Below are 12,432 nucleotides of genomic sequence, written 5' to 3'. Positions count from 1 at the left end.
AGATCATCTCTGAGTAGGCAATATGCGACGGAGTAGAGCTGGAGTTTTTTGAGACGGTCTGTGTATGGCATATGTTTGAGGCTGGTAATCCTCTTAGTGAGGTATTTCTGTGGCCTTTCCAATTGTTGTAGGTGTCTTGTGAGATACATGCCAAACGGGGCATTGTACTCTATAATGGGTCTGATGAGGGATGAGTAGAGAGGAACAATGACCTCCTTTTTTCTAGAGGAAAACCCTTTTGTGATGAGGTGTGCCACGTACAAGGATTTCTTGACTACTGTGGCAATGTTGTTATCAAAGGAGAGACTACTGTCCACTTGTGTCCCGAGGTCATTATCACACTTTCAATGTTTAGAGAGCTACTGCCTATGTGGTAGTTCATGGGTATCGGGTTTTTCCCAAAGGGGATGACAATGCACTTCTTGGCATTGAGCTCGAGGCCGTGACTTTGATACCAAGAATCCGTCTCTTTGAGGCCCTTTTGCAGAATGTCTACATCATTAGGTGATTCTATTATGGCTCCCAGTTTTCAGTCATCTGTGAACTTTGTTAGCCAAAGACCTTCTGTGTTGGCCTGAACTTCAGAGAAGTAGATGCTAAACAGGAGCGGACCCAGGACAGAACCCTGTGGTACTCCACTCGTCACTGGTCTGAAGTTGGACTTGGAGTCCGCAACTTTTACTCTGTGGGTTCTGTCAGTGAGCCAGTTGGCCACCCATCTTATGACATAGGGATTTATGCCCAGTTTAATGAGTTTGTCTATAATTCCAGAGTGGGGGATGGTATCGAAAGCCTTGGCGAGGTCAAGATAGGCTGTGTGCACTACCTTGCCCTCGTCTATGGCTCTAGTGACTGCTTCAAAGAAGTCAATCAGGTTTAGTAGACATGATCTACCTTTTACAAACCCAAACTGAGTGGGGTCCAGGGTTTGGAGGTTACCTATGTCTTTGTTTATAAGATACAAGATGATACATTCCATGGCCTTGCAGACCAGGCTCGTCAGGCTAATGGGGCGGTAGTTCCCGGGGATCGTGGTGGCACCCCCTTTGTGGAGTGGGATAACTGTCACTGTGTACCATTTAGTAGGCACATAGCCTGAGGTGAGGCTATGATTGAACATGGTACTTAGGTGGGGTGCCAGTTCATTCTGTAGTTCGTGCAGTACGCAGCTTGGGATGTTGTATGGCCCCATAGATGCTGTGTTCTTGGCTTTGGAGAGTGCAGTCTTTACTTGTTCATCCATGATTACAGGGGCTTTGCATTCTTTCAGTATTAAGATGGGCCCTTTAGAGGGCGAGGGGGGTAAAGTTAGCACTGAACCTATCTGCCAGGATGTTGGCAATATCGGTTGGTTCTGTATATTTAGTGCCATTGTGCAGTAGCTCAGAGCAGATTGGAGTGTTGCCATTGAGATTCTTGACATAGCTGTAGAATGCTTTGTGGTGGTCATTGGAATCAGTGGCAATTTTATTATCACAACTGGCTTTGGAGGATTTTATTATGGATTTCAGCTTCTTGCTGAGGCTGACCAGGGAGTTCCTCCAATCTTGGGATTTTACTCTTTTTTGCAACAGCTTCTTCCTTCTGTTGTAGTGTTTATGTATATGTTTATATATTATATATATATATATATATATATATATATATATATATATATATGAATATTTGTATTTTATATGCATATTGTATGTGTATATGTGTGTGTGTATGTGTGTGTGTACTTTCATTGTTGACCTGTACTCTGTAATTTTCTTGTGGTATAATGTTTGTTTTTCATATCGTTGGAGCTTTTCTCCCTGTGTCTCTGCTGAAAATGGACCTATGTCCAAATGGACTTTCTTGGTAAACAAATGTTAAAATAAATAAATAAATTATATATAGGCTGTCTAAATGCAAGCTGACAAAAGACAAGTTGATGCAATGTACGTAAGAACATGTAATTTTTGTTGCTTTTGTAGTATGGCTTCTGCAAGCACAGCATGTATATATGTACATTATTTTAACTTATTTTATTCAAGATCTTTTATTTTGTAACCATTTATCTTTTTAAGGTGAATGCTAGCTGAGTATGTAGTTTTAAATGCAGGACTTGACTTCATGACTTGTTTTCAATTAAGGGCGGGGTTTTGGTTATAAAAGCTTAGCTGCTCTAAATGCAATGGTTCTGATGATGTCTTTTACTTATAAGATGAAAGCGCTAAACCTGTTTGATTTTTTTACAACAGCAGTTTGTTTTTAAACTTTTTTAAGCTGTAAGACAATAGATACTTTGTGGATACAAGTTCTGGTCCCTCAGAGCACCTGGTTTATTTTATTTCTGGATTACCTACTGGGTTTGCTACCTTCTTGTCTTTTACTAATATATATATATATGTATATATATATATATATATATATATATATATATATGTGTGTGTGTGTGTGTGTGTATATATATATATATATATATATATATATATATATATATACACACACACACACACACACACACATATATATATATATATATATATATATATATATATATATATATATATATACACACACACACACACACACACACACACACACATACATATATATATATATATATATATATATATATGATTAGAAACCCCCAGGAGCTGCGTGTGAAAGATGGAGAAGCTCAACCAACTACTTTCACAAAAGTGGTAAAGGTTAAAATGCGTATCAATGTAACCAAAAATGTTCCGAATAAAAGGTTCTCAGTTTATGATTGAGCTAACTTGCAGTTCACAACATGTGAGTATATCATGGATTTACAATGTTCGTTTCACTCACCAAAGGTCACGACAGTATCTCTCACTGCTTGTACCAATTTAAGCTGGCGTGAAAAAAATCCGGCGAGAAAAACGCCCAAGTGACTGCAATGCATACACACGGAATAAAGTCCAAACGACCTGTTGGTTCAACGAAGCTGAATCAACGTTCCAACTCCCAGCGTTAGAACGAGTAAAAACCACAACCCTTCGGTTCAGTAAAAATGAAAAAGTCAGCAGCACATAGATGTAATCCAAGACACAGCCTCTGAATAAAAGTAGGTTTATTTAATATATATATATATATATGTGTGTGTGTGTATAGCAACAGTTTCTTAGCTGTTTTACTAATGTAAAAACTGTTGCACATGCGCCTTGCTAAATAAACAGTGCCTGTAAATTCAAGTGGTATTCCCCAAAAAACACATGAAAGTATACCATGTGATCTTGTCTTATACACATAGCCACTGACTGACTGACCTCTCCAAACAATTTGTAATATTGTATCTTATTTATAAATATAGATTGTATGCTGACTACCTTCACTGGTTATTTATTACCAAGCCAAATATTCTAATTAGTAGTAGTAAAGCTCCTGATGCAAAATGAACCACCTGAAAGCATTTGTCCAATGATCCAGATGGAGCTGATATACCAGTGTCATTAGCCCTATCTGTTACAGTGGCATAACCTTCACTTAAAATAACTGTATATTGGTCATGTCTTTGCAAAATAACTCAGTCTTTAACCGAATTAACAAACTATACCCTTGATCCTGAAACAATGCCTTAACAGAGATTCAGATTCTTTAATAAAAACAATGCCATGTGAAATAAGGTAGAAAAAGACTTGTACAGTGTCCCTTAAAAACATTTTATTAGCATAAACTGGATGTCAACTATTGGAATGAATGTATGAATTAACAGATGTTAACAGTTGTTGACTTTTTATTTATTTAGAAACTGACTTTTGTTTAGTCAAAATCAAAGATAATTATTTACACCTAAGTAAGGAATATTGGTGTCATGATCAGTATGTGTGAAAAAAATTAAAATGAGGATTTCAGTTTAATTGACAATCTTTATAGGAACCACCCCAAATAAGGAACAGGCCATCAGTAAAATGCAAAAGTTTACCCTGGAAAATATCCAAACATTTATGCTGCACTGTTAACCTTTCGTGCACTCATGTCTGTATCTTGACCTTTTTCAGCTACAGCTGGAAATTCAGAGGTATGTTTATTTCCAGTGGTATAACCTACTTTCACCCCTCTCACCCCCAAAACCACAGATAATATCCTAGCTCTTCCAGTGTTATGCCTCTCACATGTTCCATCCCCCATGTTTCTCTGGTTAATATCCTGTCTGTAATCACCCTAGATTAAATTGCATCAGCACTGCCCCACGGGGCTAGGGCCCATCAATATTTCAAGATGCCTGCTTGTATGTAGCATTCACCAAGTAGCCCAATCCTTTTTAAGTCTCCTTAGCATTACTCTCTACACAGGCTATGAACCTGACTCTTGGACAACTGCCACAGTTCTATGTCTCCTCAAGGGTGGCTGCATGAATGACCCAAGTGAGATAGGCCTATTAGTCTAAGTAGCATATTACTGATAAAACTAATTAACAATGAAATGATCTTTATCAGTCTGGAGGTGCTAACCTCATTTTGTGTACACTCAACCTAATCAATCCTTTTGACAAGGCTGTGGAAGCCTTGGATGAGGCCCAGACTTCACACTACCTGTGCTGACCTTGGCATTGCTTTTGATACCATTCCAGCCAAATAAAGTTCTTGTTGTTAGGCAGTATCTCCCGTAGTTGCAAAAATATCACTAGCAGTATCCTACAAGGCCCAGTTTTGGGTCCTCTCTTATTTGACATTTACTTCTCAGAAGAGAAAGTTGGTATACAAGGCCATTTGCTGACCAAGTTTGTGGATGACTGCAAATTAGGCAGAGATGTCAGTTCCCTCCATGATGTCCATATTTTCTGCAGGATGTAGATCAGACCAGTGCCTGATGTGGTAGCCACAAGCTCATCCAAAATAGCATGAAGTATAGCATAGATAGTTTTGTTAAAGACTCTGCCCCCTTCTTTTAACACATTACTGCCACACCCCTTAAAACAGACCTCCCTACTGCCTACATTCAAAGCCATCCTCAGTGACTGGATGGGTAACCTCAGATTCATGCCTGTTATTAATGATCTTCTGATTAGAGGGAATCAATCGTATTTTGTCACTATAATGTGAATAAGGCTAAACATCTTGATGGCTCCCATGATGTAAGCTTAGTATTAACCTTTGAAGCAATAAATGGAAATATAGCCAGCTGAATAAGCATAAAGCAGTACCTTTGGCAGTGTAACAGGAAGAGCAGTATTAACATTTATCACTGTATCATGTAGAATTACGTAGACTTTGTATAGAGTTAGCGCAGTTAGTTAGTCATTGACACAGCTACATGGTGGAGTAAAAGGCAGAATAGTAAATGTAAGATGGCTGATAGTCTGTAGCAATGCATTAGGTTTAAAACCTTCCACCATTTAAAACCAACCAAGCATTATCAGAAGTGTAGTAACAGCCAAAGACAGCGAAAGAAAGAGAAAAAGAGAGAGAGAGAGAGAGATCATATAGGAAATTCAATAGTACTGCAACAGTCAGTAGTATGGTCTGTAACCTCTAACACTGAGATCGTTATCTAGGAAATGATATTCAGAAAAAGGACAATTACAGTGGAAAGAGGAGGAAGTAGTGTAGCTGCCTAAACTGTATCCGGGCATCACAAAACAGGGGGTGCTGTAAATTGTAGAGGAGGGGAGAAGGGTTTTAGGAGACCTTAGACTGGACAACCTAAATTGCAAAAGGGTGGGGCTAAGGTAGGGCAAGATCTTGACTTAAAAGGATTACACCATATTACATTTATTGGATTGTGGAAGGAGGTAGACAATCATCTGTTAAGTACATTTAAAATACTACTTCCCATCTATCCAGCATTGTCCCTACCCCTTTTTCCACCTGTCCCATGGCTTCTTAACCACATCAACAGATTCCCTTTATACTGTCCATTGTGCTAGTCCATTCTATAGGTTCAAAAGCCTCTCTGTGTATGTCTGCCTTTAAAATTCCAGGAATAGTTGCTCCTGAACCTGCCCCTGCTCCTACTGCCTCTCTACTTCCTTTTCTGGGTAACCCCCCCCCCTCACATCTCTGTATTCAGATTTTGTACACCTGTCCTAGGTCCCTTTCATTTATTCTGGTGTCACTTGGGAGTGGAAATAGATAAACAGAGACAAACAGACATATAGATGGAGAGAAAGAGACCTACATAAATACATACATACATACAGAGAAATGCTGGCCAAAAAAGGAAAAAAAAAGGAGAGGATGGAACATGCAAGATGATAAACATTACCTTAAATTCCCTTCCAGTGAAGATAGAGAGGTAAAAACCAAGAAAAGAAGATAGAGTGGTGCTGGAATGGTTATTGATAATGTAGCTAATACTAAAACCAAACCCAGTATGTTGTTTTACTACTAATTAACACATCACAGATAACAACACGAATTATGGTGCAAAATGAATAGTCTGGGAATATAACAATTATTTTGACTTAAATGTGATTTTTTTTATGCCTGACTATAGGCTTATCTACCTGACTCCCAAACTGGATATTCCTGTTCCCTACAACTTAGCAATGTCCCACAGTATGATACATCCCCCAGAAATACGAAAATGATGCACTCTTGGTGAGATGAGAGGGAAGAATCGAGGGTCTGTTAATTTTGTCATCATATGTTCAGTAGACAGTGGCAAGATTAAAAAACAAAGTCCTTGACACAGAAGATAGATGTGCAGTTCAAAGGTACTAAATAGCTGAATAATTCACTAATTCGTGGACTCAAATAATTCTTTACATGCAGTTTTCTCAGTATCATTCTTTGAAAATGTCATCAGATATATCAAGTGGGAGAAAAAGCCATTTATATACAAGGAATGAAAATTACCAAAAGCAGATGGCCATTTTGAGGGTCCTTTGGAAGATGCTTAGCAGTAACAGGGGTTAAAGCATAAGTACTTAAAAGGTAAAATCAAATTAAATATTTTACTGATAGAAATGCACTAAGGAATAATGTATTTAACTTTGTGCTACATGCACACAGCACTTCTAGGGTGGGGAAATGCTTTTCTGTCACAGCTGTCTATTCTTTAGAGTGAATATCATACAAGGTGAAAAGATATCTGGCTAGGCTGGAACAATGGTTTAAAAATGACATATTGGTAATAATACATAACTGCATCTGGAAAATGAAAATACAAAAGTCAGATATACAACTCGAATGGAAGTAGCACCAAAAGAGTGCAGTGCCTTGAGTAGTCTTACCAGGTAATGTAAAGGTAATCAAGTTTGAGAAGCAGAGAGAATGCTGGGATATAGAGAAAAAAAAAAGGATCAGCATCAGAAAAACAATTTTTTCCCTTTATTCATATACCTTCCACAGTACTTTGGAGGCATCATTAGCATAATGACTTCAACAAGACAGTTAGTTCAGATAATGTGCAGAATCAGTATCATTAACCATATAAACAGGGACTAAAGCAGCCTAACGCTAGAGGAAAGGAGGCAAAGGGGGATACATAATAGAAACATTTAAGTCTCATTGAAATCTACAGTGTCTTTTGGGTACCATCACTTAAAGCATGCATATAAGAGCAGGACGACACAGTTTGACAATATAAGTTGTAGCTCAGGGGAGTTAGAAAGAAGTATTATTTCACAGAATGAGTACCAGAAGACTGCACAAGTTTTCCTAAAAAGACAATAAGATTAACAACAGTGAATGAATACAAGAGCTGCTGGGACAGACATTAGGCCATCCTTATGAGGTTTGGGGAGAATAATATTAGACAAACAGGACCTGCAATCTATCGAGTACGTGATGGGCATATTATGAAGTGACCATGCTGTCCTTAGCTGCTATAACAACCTATTTCTTTATCATATTGTACTTCACTGCCTAAATACAATAAAATCACATCAGGTCATTCAATCCATGGACAGGTGGAAAATTCCATGAGTTTGTCTGAACAAATGTTGATAGGCTATTATGATGTTCTGTATACTGAAACATTAAAATGTTTGTGACTGACTGATGATGTGCTGGTAATAAAGGAGAGTGTACAAGAGACAGGGTAATGAAAAGTTTTACTGTGAAACAGGAATTGATTTCTCTGAAAATGGCATAGTAAAATCAACAAGGTGAGATGGACTAAACTGCCACTTAGAGCTGGCTGTTTCATGTTCTTTTCTCTATATTTAAGAATCAGGAGTTTCAGTTGTTTTGTTTTATAGTTTTTCCAGACTCAAGAAATAAAGGTGTTGAGTTTCTTCTGTCATTTTTCTAATTATTTTGATTACAGTGCTCAACAATATTGTCAATTTGTTGTACTGTACTCCACCTGTTTGCAAGTTATATTTTAAGGTGATAAATTGCTGCTGTGGTTTATTATTATTTCTTCTGTCATACTCACTGGATTTCCTGTTTTATTTGATACTGTTGTTGACCTCCATCTTTATTTACAGAATTACTTAGTTGGGACATGAACTGTTTACTTTACACACGAACTTCTCACTAATGATTCTGTGGTATTCCATTGAACAAGAAGGGTGAGTTGTTTGGAGGTATTTAAGAGAGGTTACAGTGGGTGGATGAATCAAATGTGCTATTGTTAGTGAATAAGATAAAGAATACAAAAGAATAATATGTTACAAAGTTATAAGTTAGCAGTAAGAATAATTACATAGCATAAATACCAATAAATAGAAACTTGCTGTATAACAGCAGTGCAAGCCCTAACATGCCACATGGCTTTAAACAAATATTAAACTTTTTAAAATACTCAGGTGGAGTAATATACTAACAAAAATGTTTTTCATTGTTATCAGATATAAAGTTTAAAAAGCTTTTAGGCATAGAAATATACAGAAAACTACAGTGAAAGGATTTATACAATAACCCAAAACAAAATAAATCAAGTACTAGAGAGTATCTTGTGCATTATATTACAGTGATGACTGTGCTGGTTTATAAGACCACCACCTACCAGATGTAAGTGTGCAGCGCCTAATTTTCCAAATCAAACATGCTCTATACATTTCTATCCCCAATGTATAGTAATCAAACATCACTGAGCTTATTCTTAATTTCACAACAAGCATATAATACTAGGCATCTTAAGTGTTGCTGAAATGCTGTAACCATTCACTCATTTTCCAGCATCAGATTTATTGGCTTCAGAGTCAGAGTTGTGGAACAGTTGTGGTCCATCCTGGCAAGCAATTGTTTAAAGCTTAAAAATTGAGCCTGGGTAGGATGGTCATCAGTTGTAGGTTTGATACAAGGAGATACTGCCAGCTCAGCTAGCTGGAATTTTGTAAATAATTATATGTCATTGGTGAATATTGAAATGATTTATATAAGATGCTTGTGTTACAAATGTATTTGAACTGTATGTTATGTGTATATCAAACTCCTTGTACAGATGTGTGTGTCTTGAAAAGGTATTTGTAAAATGCTTGTGTATAAAAAGGATCCACAATGTGCCCTACTGGAAGAGAACAGAAATGTACATGTACTATTGTAACTGTTTAAATGTATATATTTTAACAGTGGAAACTAGAATACAGGAGGTTAACGTCAGTCCAGCAAACTGCAGAAAAATAAATGAAATTAAATTACTTTATGGCTAGGCCATAAAAGATGGTATCTTAGTGTTCAATGCAACAAGAGACACAATGTATGTACTAGGAAATTTTCTGCATTGTCTTTAGGGTGAACTAATTACTAGTCTTGAAAGCATGAAGGAATGCAATTGTTTTATGACTTCCAGCATCCAGAAATTGTCTGCATATTTTTACAGATAGATGCTAAGTACTGTCAGCTTCATCAATGGTTGTTTTGCCTGGGAACTAGGGTCAGATGACAAGACGTGATGTCATTCTGCAAGCTATCTCAGCAGTAATATTTTGGATATTATTTTGAGAAGTCTCTTAGTGAGACAGAGCATTCTGCATTATGTCTTGGACCTGACAACAACAAGATCCACTCACCACATCTGCCTTGCTCTATAAGTTATAGTAATTCTCTTAGATACAGTCAGGAATATAGTGAAGCTTAGTTTAGATATTTTTCTTTATTTATTTGAGACTGTCCTGCAATATTCTTTTAAATATTTCCTGTGGTTTTGAACTCTGATGTCACTGTGAATATATATTTAGTATTGTCTTGTTCTTTTATTATTTATTATTAAATACATTTAAGCCTTTCATTGTGGCTGATCTGTGTAGAGATATTTATGTTTTGAGAGTACTTGCATATTTATTTGGTGACACTGTGCAGGCCACTCCTATAGCCTTGCTCTTGGTCAAACTACCATTTGTATTAATATTAATATTACAGTGTAAGAATGGACACCTTTTGTTAAGGACCTTAAAGTAGCTGATGCAGAGTGACTGGTGGCAGCAAGAACTACATTATAGTCTAGGCAGAAGGGGGCATAGCTAGTAAACCTGTGCCATCCTTTCCAATGTGTGTGTGTGTGTGTGTGTGTGTGTGTGTGTGTGTGTGTGTGTGTGTGTGTGTGTGTGTGTGTGTGTGTGTGTGTGTGTGTGTGTGTGTGTGTAAATCAAACTTCAAGGAGTGTGTGCGTCAGCTACTTGGGCAGAGACATGAAGCTCTGGTTGGACAGAGAGGGTGCTGAAGGCCTTGGCTTGGACACTCAGCTGAGATCTCAATTCTATAGCTGTGCCATTGGGGAGTGTTACTGGGGGATCTGGAGGAAGAGTAAGAAACTGGCCCCGGACTGACTGTGGTCTCTATGTGCTCTTAAGGGAAACTGCACTTAATGCAGAGAGCTGCATCTGGAAATATGGTGTGAACACCTGTTATCCTCTCAGTGAACGTCCCCCATTGTTGCCCTTGTTGAGGATTGAGGTTCCTTGATTACTGGTTAGTCCAGTGGGGGGACATCACAGTAGGATGTCTTGACTTGCATGGGAGTATTACCAATTTACCTATTTGCATACCTTTAAGATATAGGTGGAATCTGCTGATCCTGCAAAAACCCAGAAATAGTCATAAGGAGAACAGGAAAATTCCCACAGAGAAGGCACCACAGCTAACAGCTAAACACAGAAACTCATGCTGCGAGGTAACAATGTTAACTGTTGCACCAGTGTGTCACTGCAGGCTTTAAGCATTTACCTTAAATTCCTTCCTAGTGAAGATAGAGTGATGCTGGAATTGTTATTGATAATACAGTTAATACTAAAACCAAACCCAGTATGCTGTTTTACCACTGAATTCTACTGGCATTCACCAAGCTACTTACTGGAACAGCCTTATATTAGGACATGTGGGAATGAATTTCCACTAAAAAAATCATGTCTTCATATACGCATATGTTTACTGAGTGCACTGTGGTATGATGCAAGGCATTCTAACTTTTTGGTACACTGTAGGGGACTGTCCTATGTGGCAATGAGATGGCATAAGGAAGCAGGAAATGACACTACAGACCATAGAGGTTTGAAAAAGAACCATAAAACCTGAGATAGTTTTTTTAATAAAGGTTTATATTCTCTGAGTGCACTGTGGTACGATGTTCAGTTTTTTGACAACCTATTTATGTAAAAGTCTGAGTATTTACTAAAATATGACTTTGTTTTATGTGGAACTAGGCAGAGTCACTAATGAGAATGTAGAGTAAATATGCAAGAACATTTCAGAACTGTCTGCTTTGGTTTCGTAGTTTATATGCTGTATGTGCTGTTTTTAAAAGGTTGTAGAATTCGTTTTCAGTCTCTCCTCTTATTTAATATCACGAATCATACAGGATCACTCTATTCCTTTTTAGTTCTGTAAACTTGCCAGAGTTTTATTATCAGATGAATATCCACATCTTTATATGATCATAAACATTGCAAACATCACTGGGCTCTCAAATTTCTGGAGAAACATATTTTACACAGACAGCATTCTCTTAATAAAAAACAGTATATCACTAATTGCACATGCCAAAAAGTGCTCATGCCAGTATCTATGCTAATTTAAACCACTTCACTTATTATGTTGTGGAGGGATAAATATTACCACTGCTGTCTAAAAACACAAGAACCAGAACATTGTTGTTTAAGACAACCTGGTACCTTTACGTCTTGCACATTTCTTTTTTACAGTTGTAATTGCCAATGTATAAGGTTGCCACCAGTCCTATTACCAGTGGGACACTCATATTTTGGATCTATTGATCCTGTTGCTTGCATCAGAGAACAGGGGGACACAAGAAGTCCCACTTTTGCTGAATCTCTGAATTGCAGAGAAAAAACGTCACGCACTTCCTACTTTTTCTCGGCAACTTAGAATTTCAGTTGTGATATCACCAACCTGGACCTTCAGACAGAACTCTTCCCTATTAGGTATGGGTAGTGAAACAGTGCAGTGATTGGCTGAAATTCATGTATGGGGCAATGCACACATGAGGAGGAGCCCTACAAAGCCTGCAGCTGCAGAGCGTGTTCTTATTCACTCTTTTACAGCCACGGGTAGTATTAAAAAAATAAATAAAGAAGGCTCTGTTTTTATGCCA

Source organism: Protopterus annectens, chromosome 17.part0 (assembly GCF_019279795.1).
Source record: "Protopterus annectens isolate FY-2018-M chromosome 17.part0, PAN1.0, whole genome shotgun sequence".
NCBI lineage: Eukaryota > Metazoa > Chordata > Ceratodontiformes > Protopteridae > Protopterus > Protopterus annectens.
Note: the sequence above shows the minus strand (reverse complement) of the source record.